Raw genomic sequence first — 12,637 nt, 5'->3', positions numbered from 1 at the left:
TCAGAAGAATTTGAGTTCAAATCTGACCTCAGACACTTAATACTTAATATTTCTTAGCTGTGCGACCCTAGACAAGTCACTTAACCACAATAGTCTCAACAAAAATAAATTAATAAGCTCCTCTTTGAGAAAGAGAGAGAGAATGCTTCAATCTGTATTCAGACACAATCAGTTTCTTCTCTTTGTTTGGATAAGATTTTTCATCATAAGTTCTTCAAAGTTCTCATGGTGGGCCATCCCAGAACATTGCTCTTATTTTATATAGAGAACATTTCACTTCATGAAGTTAACGAAGGATTTTCCATGTTTTTTTCTCAGACAATCTTGTTCACTGTTGGGGAAAGTATTACATTAATATTTTTAAAAGAGAGAAGCATTTTTAAAAGGCAGAATTTATGGTCTACAGTGGAGAATAAAATTAAAGATGGAAAAGACATAAGGAAAATATACAACAACACTGGATCAAAGATCTTTAACTGAGGATTATGGGGGAAAAAGCATGAGGGGTAATAATAGGGTTGTGGTCAAGGTGACAAGAGGAGGTGTAGTACAATTGGAGTAGATTACTTTAATTATAGATTAATAATATAAACACATTCCTTTGCTTTCATCACTTTATTTGGAAAAGAAAGGGGGATGATGGAGAAAATATAGAAAAAGTATCTAATAAAGATAAATACACAATTAATAATAATTATGTTTTATGTGAATGACATGAACTCACTAAAAAGAAGATAGAAAGTACATAAAAAGCAGAATCCAATAGCTAGAAAGTACATTAAAAAGCAGAATTCAATAGCTGAAACAAAGTTTCATAGAGAGTTAAAATGAAGTTTTGTTAGGCCTTAGGAAAACTCAGAAAAAAGCAGGAATGGCAATTATCTCAGACAAGGAAAACAGGAGATGTGGTTAAAAGAAATCAGCAAGTGAACTACAAGATGCAACATAGATATTAAAAGAATATCTTTGCATACATAATTTAAGTGGAATCCTTTTCCTCCTCTGCCTTTTAGAATTTCAGCTTTTTTAAAGGCCTTGTACAGAAGGCCTTTCCTAGACTCCTTAATTGATAGTGCCTTGAATGCTTATTAACTTATATATTCTCTTCCCTATTAGGACATTAGTTCCTTGAGACCAGGAACTCATCTTTTTTCTATCTACATCATTTTGCATAGTGTCTGGCATATACATAATAAATACTTAATCTTGCTGCTAGGTTAAATGGACACATCTAAACTCAGTTCCTAAACTGTGATAACCGCGTTAGCACCCTGGATACCTTAGAATCAGCTGGAGTCAGGATAAGTAAAAGTCCTCGATCTTTATTCTTGATCTTTAGAGGTAGGATTGAATTGGATTGGAAGTAGAATCTCCACGACCTCCTTCTTCATCTCCCGGCCAGAGAGTGACCCTGGCTAGTCTTACTCCACCCCCTAGTCCCTTCTACAATTCTCTGTATACACCAATTATTGAGCCAGCACAGAATAGTGCGAAGGGTCATTTTCCAAGTATATGCTTATAGAGTATTGTCTAATCTGTAATTAGCCTTAAGTGCTCCGTTGTCTGGACCTCAGTGCATTAACTCAAGAGTTTCAGCCCTCTACACTAAATCACTGTATTCATCCTTTAAAGAAACATTTAGCATGTAGTTAATCATTTGGAGCAAATCATAATCATTGTAGTGTGAGTTCAGGACATACTTTCCCCAAATTTTACAAATACTGGTTCAGATAAAACGTTCAAACCATATATTTTCAGTATGGCAGCTAGAGTCATCTTGTTGGTTTAGCATGGGTAGACACCTTAATGTGAGAAAATGGTGTTATGAGTAAAAGTGAAGGACTCATTCATTGAAGTGCTGAGGATATAAAAATGAATAAAACAAGATTGAATCTATGTCTCTATCATTTCAAAAAACAGACTGTACACTCTATGAGGGCAGACAATGTCTCATTTAAACTTGTATTTTCTTTATTGTCTAGCAAAGTGTATTTAATTCAACACAATATTTGTTGATTGATGTTTTAAAGATTTACGTGCAGAATCTAGCCATTTTCTTTTGTGGATATAATTGTCCATATTTTAAAGACGTGATATCCACCATATGAGAATCCCTCACCAAGACAATTCATTAGTATTCTATGAATTCCAGACTTACAATACTGTCTGAGGATGAGAGAGTTTTAATGATTTTCTCATGAACATTCATAGATATATTTTGAAATCGGGTCTATAATTTGAATCCAGCCCCTCTTTCCACTAAAACATGATGTCTTTTCTAAAAATATTATGGCAGTCAAAATAGGAAATGTATATCATCTTCTGCATTTAATTGTATAGCACTACCATCCTTTCAGAAGAGGTTCAAATATCCTTTTATTGCTTCCTGTCTACTATGAGGACTCATGACACATGAGAATTACTGAGCCAGAACTCCATGGATATAACAAAGGCACAATCTCTGTCCTTTGGGTCTTAAGAAAGACCCTGTAGGTCTGTACTTGAAGTATGAGAATGATTATCTTATATCTGAAGAATAGAGAGGATAACCTTCTTTCCCCTGGGTCAGCCCATCATTATGTGACCTTCTTGATAAGCCTGTGTCTGCTGTGAGGCTCTCCCTTCTTAGTTTTCATTCCTTTGATACTGAACTTTGAGAAATCTTAAAGGCAGCTACAAGTTTTCTGCTTCCTAAAACCCCAAATTATTGGGTTATAAAAAAGTTATAGTGGCAACACTGCCAGCAGAAAAGTGGGGAGCCTTCTACTGAGACAAGTGGAAGAAGGGAGAGGGAGTGGGCGAATGAGTGAATATTTATTTGTTGTTGTTTAGGCTATACTCAGGGAAGGTGAAATGTAAATAGCTAATTAACAGCCATGTTGCAAATGTCCCAACTGGGCCTTTAAAATAGTCTGGCTTTATTTGTAATGATTCTATGATTCTTAATTGCTTAGCAATTACCTTTCTTTAGGGGAATAAAACTGCCTGTTTCATATTGAATTTCTATTTAAAAAAAAAGGGAGTGTGAGTCTGAAATAGAGGACTTCTAAGCATTCCTGTCTGATGAAAAAACTGAATAGAAAATTTGACATTGAAACAAAAGACTAAAGAGAAGAGTAATCTCAAGGGACACAATGGAGTTAGTGTTCATATTCCTATATGAGAAAATGATACATGTTGCTGCTAAGAACTTTATCATTATTAGGACAGTTAGAAGGAGTCTGAATAGACAGAGGGCATAGGTTTGAATTAAATATGATGTTGAAATGATTTCCAACAAAATAAGGTAAGGTTGAGAAAGAGAAATGCATTGGGAAAAGCTGTAAGGGAGAAGCAGAATATAGCAAATTTTCACACATACAGGAGGAATTGAAGAATGAGCTTTTATAGTGGAAGGCAGAGAGTTGTGGCAAGTAATGCTTGAGCCTCACACATCAGAAATAGTTCAAAGAGGGAAGAATATACATACACATATATGCATACATACACACAGACACATACAAACACACATACACACACACACAGAGACACACACACTCATTTGGGTATAGAAATCAATCTATCTTACCAGATAGAGAAAAAGGGAGAGATGGGGAGAAGAAATATGGAAGGCAGGCACACTTGGAATCAAAAGACACATACAGCACACACAGTTTAAAGGAAGAGCTGGAGTAGAATATATTATGTTTCACTTGAAGTGAAGAAGGCAGGAGTTGACAATCATTATCTCAAATAAAGCAAAAGCAAAAGTAGGCCTAATTAAAAGAAATAATAAGGAAAACTACATTTTGCCAAAAGGCTGCACAGATGATAAAGTAATATGAAAATATTTTACATCAAGTTTCTTTGATAAAGGCCTCAGTTCTCAAATGTATAGGAATTGAGTCAAATTTATTAAAAAATATGAGCTATTCTTCAACTTATAAATAATCAAAGGATAGGAACAGGCAGTTTTCAGAAGAAGAATTCAAAGTTATCTTTAATCAAATAAAGTTATTTGTAATCAAATAAAAAAGCTATCTATAATCAAATAAAAAATTACCTAAACCACTATTGATTACAGAAAGGCAAATTAAAACAATTCTGAGATATCACCTCACATCTATGAGAAATAACCAATGCTAGAAGGAATAAGGGGAAATATTGTTGTTCTTTTTAAGGTAGCAAAGAATAGGAAAATGAAGGGATACATGTCAATTATGGAATTTAACAAGTTGTGGCATGTGATTGTAATGGAATATATGCTATAAGAAATTATGAGGGGTGTGGTTTCAGGAGGCAAAATATGAACTGATGAAAAATTAAACATCATTTTGCACAATAACTATATAATAAAGAGGATCAACTGTGATAGACTTGGCTACTCTAATCAAAGCAATGATCTAAGACAATTCCAAATAATGAAAAAATGCTATAGATCTCCAGAATGAAAACTGATGAATTAAGTACACATTGAAGTATACTTTTTCCCACCTTTTCTTTAAACTTTTTTGTGACATATCTAGCTAGCTGTCTGTTAGACATGTGATATCAGTGGATGTCATTTAGAGATAAGGACAGATTTTCCTTTCTATAGCTTCAGATGAAAATTGAGACAAGAGGAAAAAGTGGTTATGAGAAGCAGCTTTAGAGACCAAATCACTTAAAAGTAATTGAAAGAAAATTCTGATCTGTGTGAATCTTATGAACAAAATACCAGTTATTTCTTAGGGGATATTTCTGGGATTGTTACTTCTTTGTTTTTGTTTTTATCCATCAAGTAAACATAATTTTTCCTCAACTCTACCACAATAGTTTTTTTTTTCTTAATAGTACTTTATTTTTTCCAAATACAGGTAAAGATAATTTTCAACATTCATTTTTTATAAGATTGTATTTTCAAAATTTTTTCTCTCTCCCTCCCTCCTTTACCTCCTCTCCTTCCCCAAGACAGCATGTAATCTAAAATAGGTTTTAGATAGATAGATAGATAGATAGATACACACACAATCATGTTAAATGTATTTCCATATTTATCATGTTGTACAAGGAAAATCAGACCAAAAGGGAAAAAAAACATGAGAAAGAAAAAGCAAAAAAAAAAAAAAAAAAAAAAAAGAAAAGAAAAGAAAAAAAGAAAAGAAAGAAAGAAAGAAAGAAAGGCAACACAACAGTTTCTGAACAAGGAGTTAGTTCCAGATCATTCTAACATTCTATGCAAACTCTTTGGGGATAGGAAAGTGTCTATTGGGGAGGAGGAGCATAGACAAGAGCATCAAGGGAAACCATTTATCTGTGGCTACTTTAGTATTAGTTATCTAAGCTATTTATCCTCCCAGAGTCTGTTACTGCTTTAATTTTGGGATTGAAGAAAATCAAGCACCTTATTTTGACACACAAAAACATAGAGTATGTCACCAATTCAGTAAATAAGTCAGAGAGTTCCATTTTGATCAAATTACTTTCTGAAAAAAAATTGCTGGGCTACTCAATAATTGAGCAATGCTTTTATAACATCTTAACTCTGCTCTAGCTGGTGATTGCTGTTAGAGTGTGTCTATCTCAACTGTTTTTCCCCCTTTTCTTTCCAATTCCTAGCATTCAGTTGCCACTAGAAGAGTGCATTGGTTTTCTCCTTTTAGTCAGATTCACCTTTATAATCTGCTGGTACTCTTTGTGGAAGCATATTAATCATTAACAACAAACCTTCCTTTTATTGTAACTGGAAATATTAAAAAATAATTTCTATGGGTGGGAAGTGAAGGAGAACCAAACACTTTCGAAACCTTTTTTTTTTTTTTTTTAGAAAAGACCATAGAAAAACTAAAACCTTTCTTAGGGAAATGTATTAAGAATGATAACCAAACTTAACTCTTATCTAGATTAGATCATTGCTATCCCTATTCCAGAAGTGACAGAGCCCATGTTCTGAAAATAATATTAGGATATATCTTTCTCCATTCTCTTCTTAAGGGGAGTGCTCCAGGAAGGAATAGGGTAATGACTATTATTTTTAGAATGTTAACCCCCATACTGTACTTATTGCAATGTTTTTGCTTGTTCAATATTCCATTGAATGTTACCTTTAATAATCTCAGAGTAGAGAACGGTCATGGAGGAACTATGCCAATTTGGACATCTGTCTCTGTAAACCAGAAATGGTTTGGATATTAGATTAATGTTAAATTAAATAGAATTATTTCTGGCAGATTTATGCCTATGTATGCTACACAAAGTATAGCATTGACTTTTTTTTTTCCTTCAACCCTTCTCATTCCACATATAAAGTCTTTGGTGCTTTCTCCTGCTCTCTCATAGGCAGAACTATTTCTTCTAAGATGTTCAAGATTTAGCTCTCGAAGTAGATTGTGAAGCTCTGTCTAAAATGGGGGCGGGGGGAGAGACAAGGAAAGGGAAGTTAACACAGAGGTTCACATGTCAGATTAGAACAATGAATTTTTCAAATTGCAATAACCAAGAAAAGGAAAATTTTTCTAAGACATGTCAACTCTGATGTCACCTCCTTTTCTACATTCACAAAATTACCATTTCCTACAGACTCTAATCACTTCTCACCTGATTATAACAATAACTTTCTATTGATAACTCATCTCACATTTCTCCTCATTTCAGTCCATCCCCCATGCTGACAAAATAGTTTTCCTTAAGTGCAGATCTCACTATATGACATTCCCCTCTCCATCTCCCACCACCTGCTGCCACTCAACCAACTCCAGTAGCTTCATATTACCTCCTTGTTTAGTTTTTCAAGCTCTATACAACCAAGTCTATCTTTCTATTCCTTGGAAAACACTCTGCCTCTCACACACTTTGAAATTCAGTCTAAAAGATCTCTTCTCTATTCTTCATAAATACACAACACTCCATCTCCCAGATGGAGATGTAAAGGTGCCTTTATAACAGCCATTCCCCATGACTAAAATGAGTTCCCTTCTTAACTTTCTATTCAATTCAATAAACATTTATTAAGTGCTGGCTACATGCCAGGAATAGTACTAAGTGCTGAAAATATGAATAAGATAAAGAGTTTATAATCTGAGGAAAAAAGACAACATACAAAAAGAAGCTTAAAAGGGTGGGAAGAACACTGGGGAGTGCCTGGCAGAGGAATCTGTGGTTCCTTGGAATTAAAGCTGCTGATGGAAAATGGAATTGCCAGGAAGCTTGTGAGTCCTCCATAAAGAAAAGCTTTGGAAGGCATTTAGTGCTTGGACCTTCAGCTCTGCAGTCAGAGGGCCGAGGCAACTGAGAATGAGAAGGTTCTGAGTATCAAAACTTGACTCATTTTTTTGGTGGCAATGAAATTTCAGGTGATCAGCTGGGGGGAGGGGAAGAGGTACATTGTACCCAAACAGAGTTACTGATGCAAGATAGAGTTAACTCTTCTTAAAATATGTTACTTAGGAACATCTTTTGGATGAAGCTTTTCGGGATCCCCCCTAACTGCTGATGCCCTCCCATCCAAAATATCTTGTATTTAACTATTTCATGTTATTAACTTTATATTTGTGTTGTATAGACATATATAGATATATATGCGTGTGTGTGTGTGTGTGTATAATGTCCCTTTTTTCTTTCCTGAGAATGTAAGCTTCTTGAGAGTAAAGAACTGTGTATGTGTCTCTAGTCCCTAGCACAACGGCTAGCTACTAAGTATGTCTGTAATCCCAGCTACCTGGGAAGGTGATACTAGCAGATTTTTTTTTGAGGTGTAGAATTCTGAGCTCTTTTGGAATAAGCAAAGTGGGCTAGGTTTGCTTAGTTAGCAAAATAATGTCAGAAGAAGGAAGAGGGAAGAGGGATGGGGAAAGTGAGAAAGCAAAGTGTGTAAGAATCTTTTAAAAATCTTTTTTTAAAATGTTCTCATGCTGTCTAGCAAAAATATCTTTCCTCTTTTTCCTTTCCATCTCATGCACCACCCCCACCTTTAGCACACAACCCCCCTCTGCAAAGAAGTGAGTAGTAGCCTCCTGTCCCCTATTAAGGGAACAGATGCTTACTCAGAGGGATCAAGACCTTGGGAGAACCCTGGGTGAGCCGAGTTCCCTGGACCAAAGCCTTAGCATCTACAGGGGGGTTTCCAATCATATTTCGCAGTGCCATCAGGGAATGGAGGCTCTCTATTTTCTCCAGTCCATGAGTGTTCCCCTTCACCACACACTCTCCTAGTGTCTTTGTTTCTTTCAAATCCATGCCCACCCTCAAAATGACCCCTCCTTTTAGCCTCCCCCTTTTGCCCGAGGCTATTTGCTAGTTTCTGCTGCCAACTTGGCTGATCTAAGGACAGGCCTGGTGGAAATAAAGGGACCTGGCAGCAGTGTCGACAGAAGGCCTCAACAGGATCACTTCCCGACTCCTACCCACCCCTCCCCGCCAAATTAGTCTTTAGTAGAATACTGTGTGCTGGGAGAGATGGGGGAGGAGGTCATTGTGGGGTGAGGGGGATTTCTGCCCTACTCTCTGAAATTAAGTGAGGTCATAAAGTGGGGTGAGGATGGGAGAGAGGAGTGTCTTAAAGCCCATCTGGAGATTGCCTACCCAAAAGCAGCAACCCACCCTTATCCTTCTCACAGAGGGGAAAGTTCTATAAATCTTGTTTGTACATTTTGGGGAATCAAACAATGGGGATCCCACAAGCATATTTTACTAATTCCTAATAAATATGCTGGCCTTCGCTTCTAGAAGAGTTTGATACATTCTAAATTAGGGTAACATTGAATTATGGGTTTTCTGATTGTTCATACTAGGAAGAAGTGACCCTTTGCCTCCACTCCAACTTCACAGGATATCTAAAGATCCTGCTCCATGAATCCTCAGCTATTTTAAAGTGTAGTAGAAGAAGAGGGGAGGGTCTTCCAAGGCTGTTCTCCCAGGACTCCAAGTTTCTGAACAATCCCTAATTTGAGGAAGGAATTAGGGAGGGCAGTTGCATGTAATGATAGAGATAAACCTCAGCTAAGGCCTTCTTCTGGGCGCAGTTCTCTCTCTCTCTCTCTCTCTCTCTCTCTCTCTCTCTCTCTCTCTCTCTCTCTCTTCTTCTTCTTCTTCTTCTTCTTCTTCTTCTTCTTCTTCTTCTTCTTCTTTCTTCTTCTCTTCCCTCTCCTCTTCTCTTCCCTCTCCTCTTCTCTCTTCCCTCTCTTCTTCTCTCTTCCCTCTCTTCTCTCTTCCCTCTCCTCTCCTTTCTTCTCCTCTTCTCTCTTCCCTCTCCTCTCCTTTCTCTCCTCTCCTTTCTTCTCCTCTTCTCTCCTTTCCTCTCCTCTCTTCTCCTCTCCTCTTTCTCTCTTTTCCCAGATCTCAATATAAAACTGTCTGCTGCCTTGCTATCATCCTTGATTATAAATTTATTCACACTACTGACTGCAAAACATGGAAAGGGACGCTAAGCAAGAGAGGGTCAAAACTGTTTTCACTCCAGGAGGAAAGGATGTAAGGGAACTACATAGGTAATTCACAGAGTCTTCCAGATCACAAGGTGAATAGATACCCAAGGAAACAGGAGCCAAGCAGGAAAGGTTAAAGTAGCTTCAACTCTCCAAGAAGCCTCAGGTGCTCTTACAAGGCCTGGAACCAGCTTCTGTCGATTTTCAGGGCTTCCTTCTCTTTTCCAATCTAAAGAAAATTGTCTCCTGTTTTTATTTCTGCAGGTTGAGCTGCTCGAATACATTTTCTCCCTGACCTTGTTGTCAATGGCTGAGAAATTTGTATGTAATTAACTATAACCATTTAGCGGAGCTGTTGATAAAGAAAATTCTGTGCAAGTAGCCTTTTGACTCATAATGAGGCGTTCCGAGATGCATCTCAGTGACCCAAGAGTTGATAAAAGGGACAGAAAGCAGCTTTTCAGCTTGGATGTTTTTTAAGTGAAGATCATAGATGCTGGATAGAGAAAAAAAAATGCAATAAGCTTTTTCTTCTGAGATGTTAATGCGAATTAAGCCCGGTGCTACTGGATTGATAAACGATCATCCTTTTGGAGACCAGAAATACACCTTGGAAACACGTCTTTAGACCCGAAAAAATTTGCACAGTTCGAACTCCGACCATTTAGGGGTTTAGCCTTTGGGGCAGACCTGGAAAAGTGCTTTGAGACCTGATCAGTCCCAGCAGAGAGAGCATGGCTATCTAGGAGACCTTTGTAGACTTTTAGCTGGAACAATTCTCATTCTCACAGGGATTCTTCAAACTCCGACCCCAGTTTGGTTTCTAAATAAATGTATATCCAAACACTTTCAAAGAGGCAGTGTGGCTGGCCTTGGAGTCAGGAAGGCCCTACTTGGAAAAATGTTCTATCTATATGACCCTGGGCAAGTCATTTAATCTCTCCCAAAGTTTCTTCCAACTCTTTGTGTCTTTCAAGTTTCAAAGTAGATGCAGGATCTGCCTAGGAGGAGGAGAGTTCCTCATTATGATACAGGCATGCATCAGGGCATAATCAGAAGTCCTAGTCAGGTCTGATTTGTCTAATTCTCAGGAACAGCTACAAGTATGTAGCATATCCTTATTTGGTCTAAGAGGAGGTTCGAAAGTTGGAAAAGACATAAAAGTCGTTCAGGTGTCTGGAAAAAATTATCTTCTGTACTTTTGGAGTCATAATTTTATTTTCTTCTTTTGAGTCAAAGTCTGACCTGAATGAGGGTACTCCCTTAGTAGGCGTAGTCAATTTTTTTTTTTCAGGTGTTACTGGTCCAAGTCACAAAACTTTCTTTCCCTTTATGAAATTTCAGTTCTAGTGGTTCCTGCAAGGTCACCTGTTCTAGAGGAAAACAGAAATGGAATCTGAAAGGGAAAAAAAGTCTACTTTAGAAAAATGATATAATTTAATATGATTAAATGACAATACAATTTAATAAGTACAATATATTTCACAGGATCATACAGAGACAAGGCATTTTTAATTTAAATTTCCCACAGACTTACTAGTAGACTAGGGAAACCTGCACTGTAGAATTTAGTCGTTTCTTTCTTCCTCCCTCCCTCTTTTCTTTCTTTCTTTCTTTTTCTCTTCCTTTCCTTCCTTTCTTTCCTCCCCGTCTTTTCTTCCTTATTTCCTCCCCATCTTTTCTTCTTTCCTTCCTCCCTTTCTAATTCTTTTTTTTCTTCCTCCCTCCCTTTCACTTTCTTTTCTGTCTCTTTCCTTCTCTTTCTCGTTCGTTCTTTCCTACCTTTCTCTTTTTTCTTCTTCCTTTTTCCCTGTTGTCTGTCTTTTTAAAGTTTTTTTTATATAGTTCCTGTTGTTAGTATACACATTCATTATTTTAGGATGTCTCCTTTCTTTATTGATGACATTGGCCCCAATGCTTGTTCAATGATTCTCTACCTGGGTAGTATTAAATACTTGAAAGAACTGGAAGAATTTCACTTCGAAAACATCTACATATATTTTATGTACTCTTCATTATTAAGAGAGGAAGCCTCATATGGTTACTTAATAATCTACAAAGTCAAATAGTATTAACCTTATCCCTGGCCTGTGTGAACTGGCATTATTGGCCTATAATATAGTTTTGTCGTTAAGATTTTCAGTGAATAATGCATCAAAATGTAGTTTATAACAAACATATTTGCAGACAATTCCAAGAATGCAAGGCATATTTTTTCAGGTTAAGTGACAATTGGAGAATTGTATAAAGAGAAATCTTCTATTCTCGGTTTTCTTAAGGTTAAAATCAGAAGCTATTTATCATTAATAATTCATGGTATTTCTGCAAATAGAGCTGCATGCCCCAAGGAGAAGGGAAACCTTGTGAGAGGGAGGGCAATTTAGGCAGACCTCTGTACTTGCCTAGACTCTATTCTTCCACGGATATATTCAAGACAATACAGACCAAAAAATGGGCTAATGGAAGGGTAAAACAATTGAGAGGTAATGAGTTTCTCATCACTGAAGCATTTCAAATGTTTTGGCTAAGATGAGGAATCAGTCCTTCAGAGAGTAAACAAACATTTAAGTTCTTATTATAGTCCAGACACTAGACTAGTTTTTGTCCAGGATCCTTGTAGGTGGAATTTATGTTTAAGAGAGAAAAGTAGATGAACCCTGCGACCCATTTTGAGCATCAGTAGATGCTGATCTGAACAGATCTCTTTTATGCAGAAATTAATCAGTCTGGGCCATTACTAATCTTTAAGTATTTGATTCTCCACTCCCCCACCCCAACCCCTTTTCCCTTCCGGCTTCCTACCAAAGCCGCTAGAAATTAGAACTGGGATATGAGAGACCGAAGGTCTCTGGTCACGTGTAGTTTCAAGTGCTTTTTGGCTTTGAGTTCTAATGTATTTCAGGATTGGTAGGGATTCCTCGAGGAGAAACATTCCGGTTTTAGTGGGGTTTTCAGGGAGATGGGAAGGCAGAGGTGGTTGGTTATTTGCTTGTGAAAGTAGATGACCTGGGTTGAGGTGGGAGGTATTTCTGATGAGTGTATGGTGAGGGCGGGGGGGAGAATGGCAAATTTCCATCTTTAAATCACCTATTTCCGCCACTGCCTGCCGGAAGATCTGTCTTCCTAGTGTCAGGGATTCCCAGGCTTTGCTGTGGGATAGGAATTAACCCTGTGCCGGTAGCGTGTGAGAGCTGTTGGCAGTGGCCCTCCGCTGAACGCATCCAGAGTTGAAGTGCAGCCTTTTCCCTCCCTATTTG

At 37.3% G+C, this 12,637-nt stretch overlaps 1 long non-coding RNA gene across 1 annotated transcript in view; it reads right to left on the bottom strand.

Annotated features, from left to right (window-relative positions):
- Nucleotides 1-9,167: 9,167 nt before the first annotated feature.
- The window catches only part of LOC116419796, a 30,770-nt gene continuing 27,300 nt past the window's right edge, over nucleotides 9,168-12,637 (bottom strand). The window contains exon 3 of the long non-coding RNA XR_004230099.1: nucleotides 9,168-10,776. This is a non-coding gene — a long non-coding RNA (uncharacterized LOC116419796). The remainder of the gene's footprint in view (nucleotides 10,777-12,637) is intronic.

This window comes from Sarcophilus harrisii, chromosome 6 (genome assembly GCF_902635505.1).
Source record: "Sarcophilus harrisii chromosome 6, mSarHar1.11, whole genome shotgun sequence".
NCBI lineage: Eukaryota > Metazoa > Chordata > Mammalia > Dasyuromorphia > Dasyuridae > Sarcophilus > Sarcophilus harrisii.
The sequence above is the reverse complement of the archived record's forward strand: the minus strand, read 5'-3'. Positions and strand labels throughout refer to the sequence as shown.